Here is a 10,440-nt window from a genome sequence, read left to right as displayed (position 1 = left end):
TTAAGGAAAATAATGTTGGGTGTTCATGTCTGGCGTTTATCAGCGCGACTTTCAGCTATAACGGCCGGGAATTGGCTCTCAATCAACGTTGTGCATCGTACGATGACGTAATCAATTTATGACTCATTGAGGAGCGTATCTACTAAGAAGAGACTTGCGCTGTCTGGGACTTTCTTTCCCACTCCAAAAGTGTGCAATAGTTATATAAGTGAGCTGGTTTCGTCATATCTGATGCTTGCTTCAATATTTCAAGTGTCACATGTTTCCGTTAAGGCCTCTTAATATCATGATCTATCCGATAGATCATGATTCATGATCTATCCCATGATTATATCGCTGCGCAAGGACGTGGCGGGAACAGCATAACTTACCGCAACGCCGCCAGTGTTGTGTGTTCTGCGGCAGCTGCTGCGGCTGTAACGGACACGCAACACCGGCGTTGTGGGGCAGAACACGTGCGTTTCCGCTTGTGTTGATAATACTGCTGCAGGATTAACAACAGAGTCAACTTAGCTAAAGATGCATCGGCCGGGAATCGAACCCGGGCCGCCCGCGTGGCAGCGAGCATTCTACCACTGAACCACCGATGCCTACAAAGCGTGGGTCTAGGTCACGGAACGTGCCGGGGGGGGGGGGGGGGGCGCCATTGAAGAGGGAGGTGGGTGGGGCTCAGTTTCCCTTCCCGGGAGCCTTGTGATACTCGAAAAGCGTCAGCTATCGGCCTGTTGTATAAAATGTTTGACTTCCAAAATCAGCGATTCAGCCCGCTCCCCCCCCCTTCTTGAGCACCAGTTTGGGTATCGTAGGATTCGCCTAGCTCTTCTCCCTGGCGTCGAGAAAACACCAGCATGCGGGTAGTTGTGTTCGGTAAGCTGTACCCCCATATTATGTAGCGGGCCGCAAGTTTGTATCTACAATTTACCTTTTGGGTAGAATGAGGCGTCGATTCAAACAGGCCACGTCTGTCGATCTCTTATCTTCTGGGTGGCCCACTGCCCCCCCCCCCCCCCCATGTCCGTCTACTCCCCCCAACCGAAGGTTTGCCCCCGCCCCAAATATGTGGAAGCAAGGGTACACGCTGGCGTTTAAAGCGGGAGATTAAACTTATCTAAATTTTAGAGAAGCTTTCTTTTTATTGTTTTACGGGTAGAAGGAACAAAGAAAGAGGAAAATGCGACGTCGTGTTCAGCTTAGTGCAGCTGGCTGAGCTTCTCACACAATGAAAATCCGCGTTCGTACCGTATGTGCTCGCACGCATTTCGCCCACGTCACGGGTTGATCGGGATCCTGGTCGCTGAGCAGCGCGTCCGTGCGTGGTAGTCGTGGTGCGTCCCAACAAAACACTTTGGCCTGAATATCCAGGGGTGCGGGGGACCATCAAGGTAGATCTGTGCAGTGTACCTGCCCAGCACCTGGTGCTATGAACCTCGCTCCAAGCTGTTGCCGCACGTGTACATTTTAGCCATTATCTAGTAACCTTGTGTTCAGCGTACCTGCCGCCGGGTTTCAGTCTTTCATTGGTAGAGCTCCGTCATTTGGAGGCGGAGCTCCCTCCGACTTGGAGTATCTTAGGAGAGTTAACGCACATTATACCTTTTGGGGTTGTGACAGCAACGCGCGGGGACCTACTTTTGCTCAATGTTTTTTATTTTCCACGTTAAAAACAGTAGCTATGCCTTTTTGTCGCCGATGTGATCAGGATGTAGCGATGTGATGTGCCAGTATGTAACTGTTCGACTGTAAGGCAAAGCGATTCCATTTGAGCCTGCGATTCTTTCATGGGCGTGCAATTTGGTCGTCGCTTAACCTACAAAGACCATATGAGGGTTATGCGAGCTGAGCGTTTTTAAACCCTGGGCGTCCTGAAATGCATTGTACGCACGTTATATGGTGCGGACAGGAGAACGCTTTTGCTCTAATGTGGTTCCATATCAGCTCCAAGCTCGATTAGCTTCTTTATTTATGACGGGGCTTGTATGTAAGTAAAACGCTCCTCGAACACAATACATCATACTGTCCTACGTATCACGACAGGCGCATTCAGGACCTCATCTACAGCGAACCTCCTTGTTGAGGCCCACGAGCCTCCTTTGCACGCTAGGAGAAAGTTACTGGACATGGGATGCACCTATAAGTTGACACAGTTCCCCGATCACCCAACATATAAGCATATCTTTTCGCGCAGTGCAGATTCGCATATTTCTGACTGGGGGAGCTCATCGGATTGCACCTTCCTCTGTGAGGATGTTCGTACTTTTACAGGGATGGCACACGGGATGTGATTCGCTGGGAAATTCCTGCGACTCGTCCTTGGAAGCTCAACCACCAGCAGGAGATGTATCATTTTCACAGCTCGTGAGAAGCAGGTGCCCCGGACGAGTTCCGGCCGCGGTTATTGGAAATGATCCAGTCATACTCAGATCACGAGAAGACCTATACGGACAGACCGAAAGCAAATGCCGGTGTTGGATGTGAATTGGTGCAGGGTCCTGTCGCACGGTCTTTTGCTTTGTCATGCATCGGTCTACACGTCCGAGCTAGTAGCCACTCTTAACACGCGCTCGGGTGGGGGGGGGAGTCAAATTGACCCTCCCCGAAAGTTTTTACAGAATGGCTTCCGAACGGCGCGGCGTAGCCGCGCCAAATTTTACACAACTGTAGACAAGAATAGCGGATCGTTTGGCAAACAAATTTATATGTGCTTTGTGAGGTCGCTGACCTATGGCAGGTCGAAGTCAGGCCATGGTTTTAGCGAAGGCAATTTCTAGGGAATCCTTCAATCTGATCCAACAGCTGAGTATTAGACGAAGCAATATATCTCTAAGAGGCTTTCTTAGGCAACACGACAGTTGAATACGCAAACTACATTGACCTAAGGGCAAATATGAGCGTCACACCAAGGTCGAAACCAATTTGTTTTGTTACTCTAGGGTTTGCTGTATGGGATAGTTTCTGGTGCTCATTTCGAGTTCATTGATAGCAGGAACCGCATTATACATTTTCAACGGACTTCTCAGAGGTCAGAATAGGCTATTGACCTAATATGACCCAGGTCAACATTTTGTTTTAGGAACTTACCGCCTAGCGTAATCTTTGCCGCTTAGTCAAATGCAAAACTCAAGGCATCTTGTATGGTTTTGGTCATCTTGACCTTCAAAAGGTCAAACAAGGTCACTGACCTTGAATGAGAATGTGACCTTTTGCTTAGAAGCGGTTATCTAGGTTCTGGGGACGCTTGGAGACCAACCTGGCACATGACCTTGTTTGACCTTTTTTGGCCCCAAGGTCGTAGCCTAGGAACCTGGAACTTTGACCTAAGTAAATTCACGTACAGTTCAATACACGTTAAATACAATACAATACACTACAATACACACGCTTTAGTGTCTCTAGCCTTCTTAGTTTCATGAGATCTCAGAGGGGTCAAACTGACCCCCCACCCCCCACCCCCACCCCACCCGAGTGAAGGGTATTAGCCGGCCACCCGGGAGCGTGTTAAAGCAGGTCATTGCATATAGGTTGATAGTGACGATCAACGATTAGCTTTACCGGACTCTTAGTAACCTTATGGCACTCCAGGTTTTCGATTGACCACACCCTATCGTTCAGAACATTTTAACTCCTCTTATTACATTACATTACACTGTTCGGGTATGGGAAGCAGGTGGTATCCTGCTGGATACCGAGCCACGCCGACACGTCGGGTAATGATTAGCTGATGCTGCAACAAGGTGTGTCACACACACAACTCGCATTCCCACAGCGACAGTCCTGCTCATGACCTGCACGTAGTAGTGTCTGCATTCACGCACAAACACTGGCAAGAAAATTGGGATGCGCATGCTGCCAACAAACTAAGAGAGATAAAGCCCCGGTTTGGGCCATGGGCGTCCAGCTGCTGTAAGGTGAGGCAGGAGGAGGTAACACAATGCCGCCTGAGAATACGCGACCCACCGATGCCTGTTCTGTAAGTAAGACCAACCGCGATGTCCTTGCTGTGGTGATCGTGACGCCGTACAACATGCAGTAGAAGAGCATCAGTGAGAGCGCCGGTTGGTCAAGCTTCACGGATTAGACCAATCGACGGATTGGTGTCTATTTCGTCGGCCGGGTTGGCCCGATCAGACATTTCCACTAAAACATGAATTACGACCGGACAGGATTTCTAGATATGCCAGCTCACACGGACTGAACGGCCTGAACACAACTCAAATGGAACTTATCATTATGTGCTTTCTGAAATGCTCAGTTACAACATCAGCTCAGTACTTTTGCAAAGCAGCTTCAAATTAAGGATGCTGCTTTAACGTTCAGGTCAACTCAGAAAACAGTCATTGAAACAATAAAATACCGTACTTTTAAGGTCAGGCAGTGCACAAACATCTTACTTAGTACGTAACTCAACAACATCTTCCACAAATTTTGTGGTGGATAGATTACACTGACACTTGATATGAATGAGTGGCACTCATACACGCTTCTATGGACACTTAACTCCCGTTCTTTCTACGGTAACTGGAACATCTAATGATTTAATAGCCTTTTTCGTCACTACATGGACCACCGTTCCCGCCCACCTTGACGGCAATCCTGGTAAACCTCAGTGGGTGAAGCCGCATTTCTTTGGTAAGATTTTTGGCATTTTTTTTGGTCGAGAAGAGCATGTTTTGTTAGTAGAACGCACATCACACAGCTTTTAAATCCAAGCTCCTGCCTGTGAAAATTAAACACAGATAAGCTCTGCGGTAAAACTATGGTATTTAGTTACCTAGTCAGTCGGCCAACTACATTTATTTAACACCAGCTTCAATTAAGGTATTCCGATTCAACGGTTCATTTCCAGGTGTCTGCCAGAACAAAGATTGTTGCGTCCTCACAACTGACTGCCCACTGTTCTGCCCTAATGTTCCAACTGCTGCATCTCAAAAGGAGCAAACCTCTGCAACCATGAACCAACCTCAACTTTCCCAACCAGTAATTAGCAGCTTCGCTTATTACTGTAGCTGCAGCAATCTACAGCTAGCAGAGTTAGGTACACTTCGCATCCGCCAAAAAGACTTTGGCCTCGGGTAGGTACTTATTGATGTGAATGATTGCTATCATATTATGATTGCTATGCAGCTTAGAGTATCCCAGTGTTAAAATTATAGTGCATATGTACAGTACAGCCATTTGTCAGTCAGCAAACCATGACAACTATGGAAAACATCTGGTTAAAGCAACCATAAGGGACCAATTAAAGAAATTTGGGACAAATAATCAAGAATATGGAAAAAATTAGTCCGCTGCATGCTTGTGGCATCGTAATTTGTCTTGTGACAAAACTCGGTGGATAAAAGCCAAAATGGCTAGCTCTGGTTGCAAATCATGTGATAAAGCAGGGAAGATAGCAATTACTTGTCCGCAGGAGACTTACTGGCTTTTCAGGGCACTTCTTCCTGGTCCCCCAAAACAAAAAGTCAGTACCACAGTTTGCACAGTTTGCCGACAGACGAGTCATCCCACTCCCCCCCCCCCCCCCCCAAGTAGAAAGATCAATCATGTCCATCAACCTACGAGATTAAAATGCGAAAAAGTAAGAGGTATGCATGATAAACATTTCTGGAGGGCAGAATTTCGCCATCAAACATGCTGCTGTATTAGCTGCGTCAGGTCCGTCCCAAAGCGCTATATGGCAGCATAAGGCTAGTCTTATCAGGTAGCCTGGTGAGTTAGACACTCGAGAGGCTTAGATTCATCATTATCGAGCACCGTCATAAACTAAAAAATGGCTAACCGAAGGTTCAACAGGTCAAAAATGGCGGTAGAAATATGTTCCGTGATTCAAATCGTCTCTTTCATTCCCTGCGAATTGTTCACTCTTGGGTGCTTGTCAAATATGTTTGGGCGGCTGGCGAATTCATCCAATTTATGTATAAAATACGTGCAAGTTTTCAGTTGGAGCATCTTGCAGAGAAATTGGTCAACATTTTAAGCAACAGATGGTACGTCTAAAGGTAATGGGAAAAGCAGGAAGAATGAAATGGTATGGCACTCGTATGATATCAAGAAAAACAAAAGTAGTTAGATAACCATGAAGACTGATACTTTTCGGAATTTTTTTGTTATCAGCTGATTTGACTTGAAATCTGTTAAAATAGGTGCTTAAATGGTGATATTCATCTTGTAAACTTTATTTAGAAGACATTTCTTGAATTTTTCACCCCTGCATTTCGGGAGCGATGCAACTTAATGGTCAAGTTTCTTCGGTTAAAAGAAATACGTGGAGCAAAATTCTATACCAGGCCTTGCTTGTGTTGGCAACAGGCTCTGCTTTCGTGGTGTGGTGGTGAGACAAATAAATTGAGGATGCGCGAAAACCTTGTATTTGGCACACTGCCGCCGATTGTGATGCATTTTTTAAACAAACCAAACTTGATGCGTGCATGCGGCTGGAGTCGTTGGGGGGTCCTGGGCTTGGAGGTACCTGGCGCTCCTGCTCTGTGCATACATAGTCGGGATTCAGATGTAGGTAGGCACGACATAGCCATAGATGTCCAGGTTCTGTGAGTGTTGTTTATGCTTGCTGGCTTCAATTGAGCTCGGTTTTGGACGACATCTGAAAACCTCAGAATGGGAAGTAGGGGTTTAGCATGTGCGATTAGACAATGTCAGGCAGGAGTGAAAAATTCACATAAATTATGTGGAGAAGGGGTAAAAATTTCTCCTCATAGGGTGTTGGTTTGCACCCAAAGTCGGCAATTTTAGGACACTGCAAGATAGACCACACTATTGCAAGCTTCAGCTTTGTCATGCACGTTCACGCCGAAGTATACACTGGCACTATAGCTCTTTCAAAAGCTTGCAAAGGCGTAAGAACTTAAACACTTTCGTCAATAAGAACTGGATATCATTGCCAATTAGCGATTTCATACAAAGTGGCATTCCATATGTGTGACAGACTTCCACAGTACGTCGTCGCCGACGCGCAAACAATGGGCATTTCACCAACATATGTTGTACTGTTCGAGGGCATACGCAACTCTTACAGGTAGGTCTTGGTTCTCGATCCATAAGGAACGAATGGATGTATCTTATATGTCCTAGTCATAGTCGGTGTAGGATGATTTCTTCGCACCGGTTGATCCTCGTTGAGGAGTCTCATTGTCCTATATTCTCATTTACCGTTTTCAGTGTTGTATGAGGTCCGTGCCCATGCCAGATTTTGTTGAAAGAATTTCTTATAGCGGAGTGCAAAGTCGGTAAGTACCCTCTGTAGCCTACTTGGGTTTCAAGTATTTCGTTGAACAGCAATGCCGCCTTGCCTGCGCATCTGCTATTTTATTTCCTACCATACCGCAGTGACGTGGAATCCACATGATTGTAATCCCGAACCCTTTTTCTAGTAAACGGTGCGAGGTTTCAAAAATATTTATCATCACTGGATGGTTAGAAGTCTAATTTTTCAGTGCAGTGACCACCGACAAAGAATCAGTACATTTTACACGCTTCGGGATGCCCTTGCTTTCCACATATTCATTGCCTGGGATATAGCCACGGCTTCAGCAACAAACACTGAACACTTTCCTGGCAGTTTAAACCGAGCATAGCTTTCTACGTGGACGTAGGCACCGCCCACTCCCTCAGTAGTTTTTGCACCGTACGTAAGATAATATAAGTAAAATCAGGGGTATCCACTCTTAGCTCACAAAAGTAATTTTGCATTTGATGTACATTCAGAGCACTCTTATTTTCATTTGTGAATTTTTAGGTTTCACATTTGCGTAGCTTCCAAAGTGGTATGAAACCTTTCTTTGTCTCTAAGTCATGAGAGAAGCGAATTATATCTCGTTACATATGCTTGCCATTCTTTCGTACCGTAGAAACCAGAGATTCTTTTCATATATTCCCTTTCCACTTGGTGTAAAGAAGTCCTTTCAGTGGTATGTCTCTGACACAGATGATTGTCCTCGCCTCGTGCCTCCATGCAGTATCTTATTGTCATTCATGTCGTCGCAATCGAAGGGGAAGAATTTCTGTTTCAACTGTAATGGAAGGATAGGCGAAGTCGTCAACGCCCCCGTTGCTATACGTAAGCACGCATTTTGAACACATTCTAATCACTCGATCGCTGTGGTATTTGGCCCATCTAGCACAGGGCATGCGTACTCCGAAATGGGCCTGATCATTGCTTTGTACATGCTTAGGAGGGTGGTTCTATCAGCGCCACATCCTCGGCCTGCCAGACATTTTAGAATTGATATTCGTTTTAAAGCCCTTGCCTTGGTGTACTCAATATTTTTGTTCAAGTTGAATCTGGAGTCCAACATGACCCCTAGAAATTTTATTTCTTCAGAGCAAGTCACAGGCTGATCATAAATCTTGAGTTTCGATTTATTCCTTAATTCTCGCTCCTTCATAAACCGTCTAAAAATAATACCATTGCACTTAGGTGGCGAAAAATAAACCCTCATTTGTCTGCCCAGGCACAAACACGATCCAGTGCTGTCTGCATTCTCTCCATTAATGGCATAATCTTTTTCCTTGCACCCACGTTGTACAGTCGTCAGCATACAGCCCGTTGGACATATTTCTGGTGGCATCATTGAAAATGTCGTTTTCCATAATGTTGAACAGAATAGGGGATATCACCCCCCTGCACAAGCCAATTTTCTTGTTCGCATGTGTTAGAGAGTACACCGCATTTCACCTGAAAGGTTCTACCATCTAGATAACCTTAGGTAATGCATTAAGTGTCCTCGGAAACCAAGTTGGTACATTTTCGTCAGGAGTGCCACCTTTGATATCAGGCTATATGCGCTCTTTAAATCAAGGAAGACCGCTAATGTATATCTGTGGTAAAAAAAAACACTTCTGACCTCAGACTCCAGTCGATTAGGTGCTCAGACGTGCATCTTTCCTTCCCAAAAACACATTGATACTCTGATATCATATTGTTATTTTTATGTACCATGAAAGTCTTTTGGCCACCACCCTTTCCATTAATTTACTGAAACACGACGTCAGCTGAATCGGTCTATATTATTCAGGTTTATCGCCCGGTTTGCCAGGTTTCGTAATTAGAATAATAATGGAGTGTTTCCACTGGGCTGGAAAGCTTTCCGAACCCCATATATAATTAAACATTTTTAAAACTTCCTCTAATTGTCACTCATATGCTTGAGAAAGCATAATAGATTTTATCTGGGCATATCGAAGTGTTTCCACACAATGTAATGGATTGCTGGGGCCCATCCATGGTGAAAACGCGTTATATACTTCATTATCGTCAGAAGAAAAGTTTGGCATTTCTTGCAGCATTCATTTTAACGATTCCTAAATCTTGGCCGGTAGTTTTGGGAAGCACAATTATTGGAGAAATGTCTCTCCAGCACATTTGCTACCTCCTCAGGGTCATCAATAATAGCACCATCAATGTTCAAAACAGGTAGCGGTCTTTGTGACCTCTTTTTCTCGTAAATCTGCGTATAACACCCTACAGCTGTTGTACAGGAGTGGTGTACTTGAATACATGCAAAAGTTTTCTCACGAGTTCTTTTCGACGTTACGAATAGCCTGCCTGGCCTTTTTGCTTTAGCTTGCTCGTATTCCATTAGGTGGACAGTCTGTCGACTCCGTCTAAATCGGTTTGATTTCATGAATTTGACATGAATCATGCCGATTTTACGACTTCGAGTAGCGCCTTTGCACTCAGCTACAGACATATGGAATACAGCACCGCGCGTGTGAGATTGTCAGGCCGTGCGCCATAGTGGCTATCACGTCTTGAAGAAGGTAAATACGCTACCGCATCCATAAGCTTGTCGGGTCGCATACTGTAGTGGCAATCACGTCTTGAGGAAGGTAAATACACTACCGCATTCATAAGATTGTCATGCCGTACACTTTAGTGGCAATCATGTCTCGAAGAAGGTAAATACGCTACCGCATGCATGGGATTGTCAGGCCGTGGCCTATAGGGGTAATCACGCCTTGAGGAAGGTAGAAACAGTACCGTATGCACAAGATTATCAGACCGTGCACTATAGAGACTCACGTTTTGAGGAAGGCTCTGCTGAATGTGACTGCCTTTGAACAGAGGTCTGTGTGCTCAGGCTTCTCCCAGCCAGAGTCGACTGGCCGCAGGCCCAGGATGTTGATCGAAAATAATGTCATGGTAACATTGCACTCTTCTTGTCCGTGATTTGCATCATCTTTGTGCAAACAAGAGCACAGCGTTTGTAATTTATCCTAAGTGAGGTATATTGGGGTACTCTGAAAATCAGCGCACGGTACTAGCGCCGTGTTAGCTGCGCTGTCTCAACAAATGCACGGTTTGTTGCGGGCGAGGCGGTCCGGTAGCCCATCTCGGATGTTATGCACATCCTCAGTCAGAGCGCACTCCTCTAATGCCCACCAGTGACGTCTTCCGTCCTGACGTCACTGCCTTGACGGACCGCC

The sequence above is a fragment of the Pollicipes pollicipes genome, unplaced genomic scaffold (genome assembly GCF_011947565.3).
Source record: "Pollicipes pollicipes isolate AB1234 unplaced genomic scaffold, Ppol_2.1 Scaffold_6052;HRSCAF=7182_pilon_pilon_pilon, whole genome shotgun sequence".
In the NCBI taxonomy this organism is placed as follows: Eukaryota; Metazoa; Arthropoda; class Thecostraca; order Pollicipedomorpha; family Pollicipedidae; genus Pollicipes; species Pollicipes pollicipes.
Note: the sequence above shows the minus strand (reverse complement) of the source record.